General features: G+C 43.1%; 2 non-coding genes across 2 annotated transcripts; both read right to left on the reverse strand.

The window, feature by feature from the left end:
* Nucleotides 1-593: 593 nt before the first annotated feature.
* LOC130959611 (small nucleolar RNA R71) lies at nt 594-701 on the reverse strand. Its single transcript, XR_009078683.1, has one exon. It is a non-coding gene; the product is annotated as a small nucleolar RNA R71 (small nucleolar RNA).
* A 6,965-nt stretch (nt 702-7,666) lies between these two features.
* Nucleotides 7,667-7,774, reverse strand: LOC130958789 (small nucleolar RNA R71). Its single transcript, XR_009077894.1, has one exon. It is a non-coding gene; the product is annotated as a small nucleolar RNA R71 (small nucleolar RNA).
* Between the last annotated feature and the right edge of the window lie 3,422 nt (nt 7,775-11,196).

Consider the following 11,196-nt stretch of genomic DNA (forward strand, 5'->3'; position numbering starts at 1 on the left):
TATACTGTGACATAGAGGATTCCACATCTTCTTGTTCTCTTCTCTTTCATATGAGCAGGAGCAAAGACAAAGGCATTCTTGTTGAAGCTGACCCTGAACCTGAAAGGACCTTGAAGCGAAAGCTAAGAGAAGCTAAGGCACAACTCTCTATAGAGGACCTAACCGAATTCTTCAAAGAAGAAGAAGACATGGCAGCCGAAAACAACAACAATGCCAACAATGCAAGGAAGGTGCTGGGTGACTTTACTGCACCTACTCCCAATTTCTATGGGAGAAGCATCTCTATCCCTGCCATTGGAGCAAATAACTTTGAGCTTAAGCCTCAGTTAGTTTCTCTAATGCAACAGAATTGCAAGTTCCATGGACTTCCATTGGAAGATCCTCATCAGTTTTTAGCTGAGTTCTTGCAAATTTGTGACACAGTCAAGACTAATAGGGTTGACCCTGAGGTCTACAGACTGATGCTATTCCCTTTTGCTGTAAGAGACAGAGCTAGAATATGGTTGGACTCTCAACCTAAAGAAAGCCTGGACTCTTGGGAAAAGCTAGTCAATGCCTTCTTGGCAAAGTTCTTTCCACCTCAAAAATTGAGTAAGCTTAGAGTGGAAGTCCAAACCTTCAGACAGAAGGATGGAGAATCCCTCTATGAAGCTTGGGAAAGATACAAACAATTGATCAGAAAATGTCCTTCTGACATGCTTTCTGAATAGAGCATCATAGGTATTTTCTATGATGGTCTGTCTGAACTATCCAAGATGTCTTTGGATAGCTCTGCTGGAGGATCTCTTCATCTGAAGAAGACGCCTACAGAAGCTCAAGAGCTAATTGAAATGGTTGCAAATAACCAATTCATGTACACTTCTGAAAGGAATCCTGTGAACAATGGGACAAGTCATAAGAAAGGAGTTCTTGAGATTGATACTCTGAATGCCATTTTGGCTCAGAATAAGATATTGACTCAACAAGTCAATTTGATTTCTCAAAGTCTGTCTGGAATGCAAAATGCACCAAGCAGTACTAAGGATGCTTCATCTGAAGAAGAAGCTTATGATCCTGAGAACCCTTCAATGGAAGAGGTGAATTACCTAGGAGAACCCTATGGAAACACCTATAATTCTTCATGGAGAAATCACCCAAATTTCTCATGGAAGAATCAAGAGAGACCTCAACAAGGTTTCAACAACAACAATGGTGGAAGAAACAGGTTTAGCAATGGCAAGCCTTTTCCATCATCTTCTCAGCAACAGACAGAGAATTCTAAGCAGAACCCCTCTGACTTAGCAACCATGGTCTCTGATCTAATCAAAACCACTCAAAGTTTCATGACTGAAACAAGGTCTTCCATTAGGAATTTGGAAGCACAAGTGGGACAGCTGAGCAAGAAAATTACTGAACTCTCTCCTAGTACTCTCCCAAGTAATACAGAAGAAAATCCAAAAGGAGAGTGCAAGGCCATAACCATAGCCGAATCTAGAGAGGGAAGAGAGGAAGTGGACGCCACTGAGGAAGGCCTCAATGGGCGTGCAATAGCCTCCAATGAGTTCCCCAATGAGGAACCATGGGAATCTGAGGCTCAAAATGAGACCATAGAGATTCCATTGGACCTACTTCTGCCTTTCATGAGCTCTGATGAGTATTCTTCCTCTAAAGAGGATGAGTATGTCACTGAAGAGCAAGTTGCTAAATACCTTGGAGCAATCATGAAGCTAAATGACAAGTTATTTGGAAATGAGACTTGGGAGGATGAACCTCCTTTGCTCACCAAAGAACTGGATGACTTGTCTAGGCAGAAATTACCTCAAAAGAGACAAGATCCTGGGAAGTTTTCAATACCTTGTACCATAGGCACCATGACCTTCAAGAAGGCTCTGTGTGACTTAGGGTCAAGTGTAAACCTCATGCCTCTCTCTGTAATGGAGAAGCTAGGGATCTTTGAGGTGCAAGCTGCAAGAATCTCACTAGAGATGGCAGACAACTCAAGAAAACAAGCTCATGGACTTGTAGAGAATGTTTTGGTAAAAGTTGAAGACCATTACATCCCTACTGATTTCATAGTCCTAGAGACTGGGAAATGCATGGATGAATCTATCATCCTTGGCAGACCCTTCCTAGCCACAGCAAAGGCTGTGATTGATGTTGATGGAGGTGAACTAATCATTCAAGTGAATGAAAAATCCTATGTGTTTAAGGCTCAAGGATATCCCTCTGTCACCATGGAGAAGAAGCATGAAGAGCTTCTTTCAATTCAGAGTCAAACAGAGCCCCCACAGTCAAACTCTAAGTTTGGTGTTGGGAGGCCACAACCAAACTCTAAGTTTGGTGTTGAACCCCCACATTCAAACTCTAAGTTTGGTGTTGGGAGGTTCCAACATTGCTCTGAGTATCTGTGAGGCTCCATGAGAGCCCTCTGTCAAGCTACTGACATTAAAGAAGCGCTTGTTGGGAGGCAACCCAATGATTATATTTTATATATTTTCTTTTGTTATTTTATGTTTTCTGTAGGTTGATGATCATAAGAAGTCACAAAATCCATTGAAAAAGCAAAAACAGAATGAAAAACAGGAAGAAAAACAGCACACCCTGGAGGAGGAATTCATTGGCGTTTAAACGCCAGTGAGGCTAGCAGTTGGGCGTTTAACGCCCAGTCTGGCACCATTCTGGGCGTTTAACGCCAGAAAGGGGCACCAGACTGGCGTTAAACGCCAGAAAAGGGCAAGAACCTGGCGTTAAACGCCAGGAATGGGCACCAGCCCGGCGTTTAACGCCAGAAATGGCTCAAAACGTGATTTTGAGTAACATTTGGTGCAGGGATGACTTTTCCTTGACACCACAGGATCTGTGGACCCCACAGGATCCCCACCTACCCCACCACCACTCTCTCTCTCCTTCCCCTATTCACCAATCACCTCAACACCTCTTCCCCAAAACCCCTTCACCTATCAAATCCCATCTTTCTCTTCACCACTCACATCCATCCTTCATAAAACCCCACCAACCTCACCCTTCAAATTCAAACCACTTTCCCTCCCAAACCCACCCATAATGGCCGAACCCCATCTCCCCTCTCTCCTATAAATACCCTTCTTCACTCCTTCATTTTCACACAACCTAAACACCACTTCCCCCCTCCTTGGCCGAATACATAAGCCATCTTCTTCTTCCTCATTTCTTCTTCTTCTACTCTCTTCTTTCTTCTTTTGCTCGAGGACGAGCAAACCTTTTAAGTTTGGTGTGGTAAAAGCGTTGCTTTTTCGTTTTTCCATAACCATTTATGGCATCCAAGGCCGGAGAAACCTCTAGAAAGAGGAAAGGGAAGGCAAAAGCTTCCACCTCCGAGTCATGGGAGATGGATAGATTCATCTCAAGGGTGCATCAAGACCACTTCTATGAAGTTGTGGCCTTGAAGAAGGTGATCCCCGAGGTCCCCTTTTCACTCAAAAAGGGTGAATATCCGGAGATCCGCCATGAGATCCGAAGAAGAGGTTGGGAAGTGCTTACCAACCCCATTCAACAAGTCGGAATCTTGATGGTTCAAGAGTTCTATGCCAATGCATGGATCACCAAGAACCATGATCAAAGTGTGAACCCGGATCCAAAGAATTATCTTACTATGGTTCGGAGGAAATACTTGGATTTTAGTCCGGAAAATGTAAGGTTAGCATTCAACTTGCCCATGATGCAAGGAGATGAACATCCTTACACTAGAAGGGTCAACTTTGATCAAAGGTTGGACCAAGTCCTCACAGTCATATGTGAAGAGGGTGCACAATGGAAGAGAGATTCAAGAGGCAAGCCGGTTCAATTGAGAAGGCATGACCTCAAGCCCGTGGCTAGAGGATGGTTGGAGTTTATCCAACGCTCAATCATTCCCACTAGCAACCGGTCCGAAGTTACTCTAGACCGGGCCATCATGATTCATAGCATCATGATTGGAGAAGAAGTGGAAGTTCATGAGGTTATAGCCCAAGAACTCTATAAAGTGGCGGACAAGTCTTCCACCTTGGCAAGGCTAGCCTTTCCTCATCTCATTTGTCACCTCTGTTATTCAGTTGGAGTTGACATAGAAGGAGACACCCCCATTGATGAGGACAAGCCCATCACCAAGAAAAGGATGGAGCAAACAAGAGATCCCTCTCATCATGAGATCCCTGAGATACCTCAAGGGATGCACTTTCCTCCACAAGACTATTGGGAGCAAGTAAACACCTCCCTAGGAGAATTGAGTTCCAACATGGGACAACTAAGGGTGGAGCATCAAGAGCACTCCATTCTCCTCCATGAAATTAGAGAAGATCAAAGAATCATGAGAGAGGAGCAACAAAGACAAGGAAGAGACATTGAGGAGATCAAGCACTTCATAAGACCTTCAAGAGGAAGAACAAGCCGCCATCACTAAGGTGGACCCGTTCTTTAATCTCCTTGTTCTTTATTTCCTTGTTTTTCGAAATTTTCATGCTTATGTTATCCATGTTTGTGTCTTATGATCATTAGAGTCTTAGTGTCTATGCCTTAAAGTTATGAATGTCCTATGAATCCATCACCTTTCTTAAGAACTGTTCTTAATTGAAAAAGAAAAGAATTGCATGAATTTTGAATTTTATAACAGTTTAATTATCTTGATGTGGTGGCAACACTTTTGTTCTCTGAATGTATGCTTGAACAGTGCATATGTCTTTTGAATTTGTGGTTTATGAATGTTGGCTCTTGAAAGAATGATGAAAAAGGAGACATGTTACTGAGGATTTGAAAAATCATAAAAATGATTCTTGAAGCAAGAAAAAGTAGTGAATACAAAAAAAAAAGAGGAAGCAAGCGAAAAAAAAAAACCGAAAAAAAAAAAGAGAAAAAGAAAGAAAAAGAAAGAAATAAAGTTGTGATCCAAGGCAATAAGAGTGTGCTTAAGAACCCTGGACACCTCTAATTGGGGACTTTAGCAAAGCTGAGTCACAATCTGAAAAGGTTCACCCAATTATGTGTCTGTGGCATGTATGTATCCGGTGGTAATACTGGAAGACAGAGTGCTTTGGGCCACGGCCAAGACTCAATAAGTAGCTGTGTTCAAGAATCATCATACTTAACTAGGAGAATCAATAACACTATCTGGATTCTGAGTTTCTAAAGAGGCCAATCATTCTAAATTCCAAAGGATAAAGTGAGATGCCAAAACTATTCAGAGGCAAAAAGCTAAAAGCCCCGCTCATCTAATTAATACTGATCTTCATAGATGTTTTTGGAGTTCATTGCATATTCTCTTCTTTTTATCTTATTTGATCTTCAGTTGCTTGGGGACAAGCAACAATTTAAGTTTGGTGTTGTGATGAGCGGATAATTTGTACGCTTTTTGGCATTGTTTTTAGTATGTTTTTAGTATGATCTAGTTAGTTTTTAGTATTTTTATTAGTTTTTAGTTAAAATTCACTTTCTGGACTTTACTATGAGTTTGTGTGTTTTTCTGTGATTTCAGGTATTTCTGGCTGAAATTGAGGGATCTGAGCAAAAATCTGATCCAGAGACTCAAAAGGACTGCAGATGCTGTTGGATTCTGACCTCCCTGCACTCGAAGTGGATTTTCTGGAGCTACAGAAGCCCAATTGGCGCGCTCTCAACGGCGTTGGAAAGTAGACATCCTGGGCTTTCCCGCAATATATGATAGTCCATACTTTGCCCAAGATTTGATGGCCCAAACTGGCGTTCAAAGTCACCTCAAGAAATTCCAGCGTTAAACGCCGGAACTGGCACCTAAATGGGAGTTAAACGCCCAAACTGGCATAAAAGCTGGCGTTTAACTCCAAGAGGAGTCTCTACACGAAAATGCTTCATTTGCTCAGCCCAAGCACACACCAAGTGGGCCCGGAAGTGGATCTTTATGTCATTTACTCATCTTTGTACACCTTAGGCTACTAGTTTTCTATAAGTAGGACATTTTACTATTGTATTTGACATCTTGGTAGCTATCTTTGAGTTTTATGCTATCTTAGATCATTTGGAGGCTGGCCTCACGGCCATGCCTAGACCGTGTTCTTATGTATTTTCAACGGTGGAGTTTCTACACACCATAGATTAAGGTGTGGAGCTCTGCTGTACCTCGAGTATTAATGCAATTACTATTGTTCTTCTATTCAATTCCGCTTGTTCTTTGTCCAAGATATCACTTGTTCTTCAACTTGATGAATGTGATGATCCGTGACACTCATCATCATTCTCACTCATGAACAAGGTGACTGACAACCACTCTTGTTCTACAAGCATATGAGGCTTAGTGAATATCTCTTGGATTCCTGATAACACGATGCATGGTTGATCGCCTGACAACCGAGTGCTCGCCTGACAAACGAGCCAGCCATTCTGTGAGATCAGAGTCTTCGTGGTATAGGCGAGAACTGATGGCGGCATTCAAGAGAATCCGGAAGGTCTAACCTTGTCTGTGGTATTCTGAGTAGGATTCAATGATTGAATGACTGTGACGTGCTTCAAACTCCTAGCAGGCGGGGCGTTAGTGACAGACGCAAAAGGATCGATGGATTTTATTCCGGCCTGACCGAGAACCGACAGCTGATTAGCCATATGCTGTGACAGAGCATGGGAACATTTTCACTGAGAGGATGGGAGGTAGCCACTGACAACGGTGAAACCCTACATGAGCTTGCCATGGAAAGGAGTAAGAAGGATTGGATGAAGACTGTAGGAAAGCAGAGAGACGAAAGGGAAGGCATCTTCATACGCTTATCTGAAGCTCTCACCAATGATATACATAAGTATCTCTATCTTTATCTTTATGCTTTATTCATTTATCACTATACCCATTTGAGTCTGCCTGACTGAGATTTACAAGGTGACCATAGCTTGCTTCATAGCAACAATCTCCGTGGGATCGACCCTTACTCACGTAAGGTATTACTTGGACGACCCAGTGCACTTGCTGGTTAGTTGTGCAAAGTTGTGTAGTGAATCACAATTTCGCGCACCAAGTACCAATCCTCCTCAATGCACAATTCGAACTCTATCTCACTAAGTTCGAATTCTTCCACCTCTTCCTTCTATTTTTCTGTTCCTCTGACACCTCAAGGAATCTCTATACTGTGACATAGAGGATCCCACATTTTCTTGTTCTCTTCTCTTTCATATGAGCAGGAGCAAAGACAAAAGCATTCTTGTTGAAGCTGATCCTGAACCTGAAAGGACCTTGAAGCGAAAGCTAAGAGAAGCTAAGGCACAACTCTCTGTAGAGGACCTAACAGAAATCTTCAAAGAAGAAGAACCCATGGCAGCCGAAAACAACAACAATGCCAACAATGCAAGGAAGGTGCTGGGTGACTTTACTGCACCTACTCCCGACTTCTATGGGAGAAGCATCTCTATCCCTGCCATTGGAGCAAACAACTTTGAGCTTAAGCCTCAATTAGTTTCTCTAATGCAACAGAATTGCAAGTTCCATGGACTTCCATTGGAAGATCCTCATCAGTTTTTGGCTGAATTCTTGCAAATCTGTGACACTGTCAAGACTAATAGGGTTGACCCTGAGGTCTACAGACTTATGCTATTCCCTTTTGCTGTAAGAGACAGAGCTAGAATATGGTTGGACTTACAACCTAAAGACAGCCTGAACTCTTGGGAAAAGCTAGTCAATGCCTTCTTGGCAAAGTTTTTTCCACCTCAAAAATTGAGTAAACTTAGAGTGGAAGTCCAAACCTTCAGACAGAAGGAAGGAGAATCCCTCTATGAAGCTTGGGAAAGATACAAACAATTGATCAGAAAATGTCCTTCTGACATGCTTTCTGAATGGAGCATCATAAGTATTTTCTATGATGGTCTGTCTGAACTGTCCAAGATATATTTGGATAGCTCTGCTGGAGGATCTCTTCATCTGAAGAAGACGCCTACAGAAGCTCAAGAGCTCATTGAAATGGTTGCAAATAACCAATTCATGTACACTTCTGAAAAGAATCTTGTGAACAATGGGACAAATCAGAAGAAAGGAGTTCTTGAGATTGATACTCTGAATGCCATACTGGCTCAGAACAAAATATTGACCCAACAAGTCAATTTGATCTCTCAAGGTCTGTCTGGAATGCAAAATGCACCAAGCAGTACTAAGGATGCTTCATCTGAAGAAGAAGCTTATGATCCTGAGAACCCTTCAATGGAAGAGGTGAATTACATGGGAGAACCCTATGGAAACACCTATAATTCTTCATGGAGAAATCATCCAAATCTCTCATGGAAGGATCAACAGAGACCTCAACAAGGTTTTAACAATAATAATGGTGGAAGAAACAGGTTTAGCAATGGCAAGCCCTTTCCATCATCTTCTCAGCAACAGACAGAGAGTTCTAAGCAGAGCCACTCTGACTTAGCAACCATGGTCTCTGATCTAATCAAAACCACTCAAAGTTTCATGACTGAAACAAGGTCCTCCATTAGGAATTTGGAGGCACAAGTGGGACAGCTGATCAAGAAAATTACTGAACTCCCTCCTAGTACTCTTCCAAGCAATACAGAAGAAAATCCAAAAGGAGAGTGTAAGGCCATCAACATGGCCGAATTTGGAGAGGAGAGAGAGGCAGTGAATGCCACTGAGGAAGACCTCAATGGACGTCCACTGGCCTCCAATGAGTTCCCTAATGAGGAACCATGGGAATCTGAGGCTCACACTGAGACCATAGAGATTCCATTGGACTTACTTCTGCCATTCATGAGCTCTGATGAGTATTCTTCCTCTGAAGAGGATGAGTATGTCACTGAAGAGCAAGTTGCTAAATACCTTGGAGCAATCATGAAGCTAAATGACAAGTTATTTGGTATTGAGACTTGGGAGGATGAACCCCCTTTGCTCACCAAAGAACTGGATGACTTGTCTAGGCAGAGATTACCTCAAAAGAGACAAGATCCTGGAAAGTTTTCAATACCTTGTACCATAGGCACCATGACCTTTAAGAAGGCTCTGTGTGACTTAGGGTCAAGTGTAAACCTCATGCCTCTCTCTGTAATGGAGAAGCTAGGGATCTTTGAGGTACAAGCTGCAAGAATCTCACTAGAGATGGCAGACAATTCAAAGAAAGAAGCTTATGGACTTGTAGAGGATGTTTTGGTGAAGATTGAAGACCATTACATCCCTGCTGATTTCATAGTCCTAGAGACTAGGAAGTGCATGGATGAAACCATCATCCTTGGCAGACCCTTCCTAGCCACAGCAAAGGCTGTGATTGATGTTGACAGAGGAGAATTGATCATTCAAGTGAATGAAGAATCCTATGTGTTTAAGGCTCAAGGATATCCCTCTGTCACCATGGAGAGGAAGCATGAAGAGCTTCTCTCAAAACAGAGCCAAACAGAGCCCCCACAGTCAAACTCTAAGTTTGGTGTTGGGAGGCCACAACCAAACTCTAAGTTTGGTGTTGAACCCCCACATTCAAACTCTAAGTTTGGTGTTGGGAGGTTCCAACATTGCTCTGAGTATCTGTGAGGCTCCATGAGAGCCCTCTGTCAAGCTACTGACATTAAAGAAGCGCTTGTTGGGAGGCAACCCAATGTTATATTTTATCTATTTTCCTTTGTTATTTTATGTTTTCTGTAGGTTGATGATCATGAGAAGTCACAAAATCAATTGAAAAAGCAAAAACAGAATGAAAAACAGAAAGAAAAACAGCACACCCTGGAGGAGAACTTGCTGGCGTTTAAACGCCAGTGAAGTTAGCAAATGGGCGTTTAACGCCCAGTCTGGCACCATTCTGGGCGTTTAACGCCAGAAAGGGGCACCAGACTGGCGTTAAACGCCAGAAAGGGGCAAGCACCTGGCGTTAAACGCCAGAAATGGGCACCAGCCCGGCGTTTAACGCCAGAATTGGCATGAAGTGCATTTTTGCATGCCACTTGGTGCAGGGTTGAATTTTCCTTGACACCTCAAGATCTGTGGACCCCACAGGGTCCCCACCTACCCACCACCCTCTCTCTTCTTCACCCATTCACCAATCACCTCAACCACTCTTCCCCAAAAACCCCTCACCTATCAAATCCCATCTTTCTCTTCACCACTCACATCCATCCTTCATAAAACCCCACCTACCTCACCATTCAAAATTCAAACCACTTTCCCACCCAAACCCACCCATAATGGCCGAACCCTACCCCTCTCTCCACCCCTATATAAACCCATCTTCACTCCTTCATTTTCACACACCCTAAACACTACTTCTCCCCCCTTTGGCCGAACCACAAAGCCACCTCCATCTCCTCCATTTCTTCTTCTTCTACTCTCTTCTTTCTTCTTTTGCTCGAGGACGAGCAAACCGTTTAAGTTTGGTGTGGTAAAAGCATAGCTTTTTGTTTTTCCATAACCATTTATGGCATCCAAGGCCAGAGAAACCTCTAGAAAGAGGAAAGGGAAGGCAAAAGCTTTCACCTCCGAGTCATGGGAGATGGAGAGATTCATCTCAAGGGTGCATCAAGACCACTTCTATGAAGTTGTGGCCTTGAAGAAGGTGATCCCCGAGATCCCTTTCAAACTCAAAAAGGGTCAACTTTGATCAAAGGTTGGACCAAGTCCTCATAGACATCTGTGAAGAGGGCGCCCAATGGAAGAGAGATTCAAGAGGGAAGCCGATTCAACTGAGAAGGCATGACCTCATGCCCGTGGCTAGGGGATGGTTGGAGTTTTATCCAACGCTCAATCATTCCCACTAGCAACTAGTCCGAAGTTACTATAGACCGGGCCATCATGATTCATAGTATCATGATTGGAGAGGAAGTGGAAGTTCATGAGGTTATAGCCCAAGAACTTTATAAGGTGGAGGACAAGTCCTCTACCTTGGCAAGGTTAGCCTTTCCTCATCTCATTTGTCACCTCTGTTATTCTGTTGGAGTTGACATAGAGGGAGACATCCCCATTGATTAGGACAAGCCCATCACTAAGAAAAGGATGGAGCAAACAAGAGATCCCACTCATCATGAAATCCCCGAGATACCTCAAGGGATGCACTTTCCTCCACAAAACTATTGGGATCAAATCAACACCTCCATAGGAGAATTGAGTTCCAACATGGGACAACTAAGGGTGGAGCACCAAGAACACTCCATTCTCCTCCATGAAATTAGAGAAGATCAAAGAATCATGAGAGAGGAGCAACAAAGGCAAGGAAGAGACATTGAGGAGCTCAAGCACTCCATAAGATCTTCAAAAGGAAGAACAAGCCGCCATCA

Source organism: Arachis stenosperma, chromosome 10 (genome assembly GCF_014773155.1).
Source record: "Arachis stenosperma cultivar V10309 chromosome 10, arast.V10309.gnm1.PFL2, whole genome shotgun sequence".
Lineage (NCBI taxonomy): Eukaryota > Viridiplantae > Streptophyta > Magnoliopsida > Fabales > Fabaceae > Arachis > Arachis stenosperma.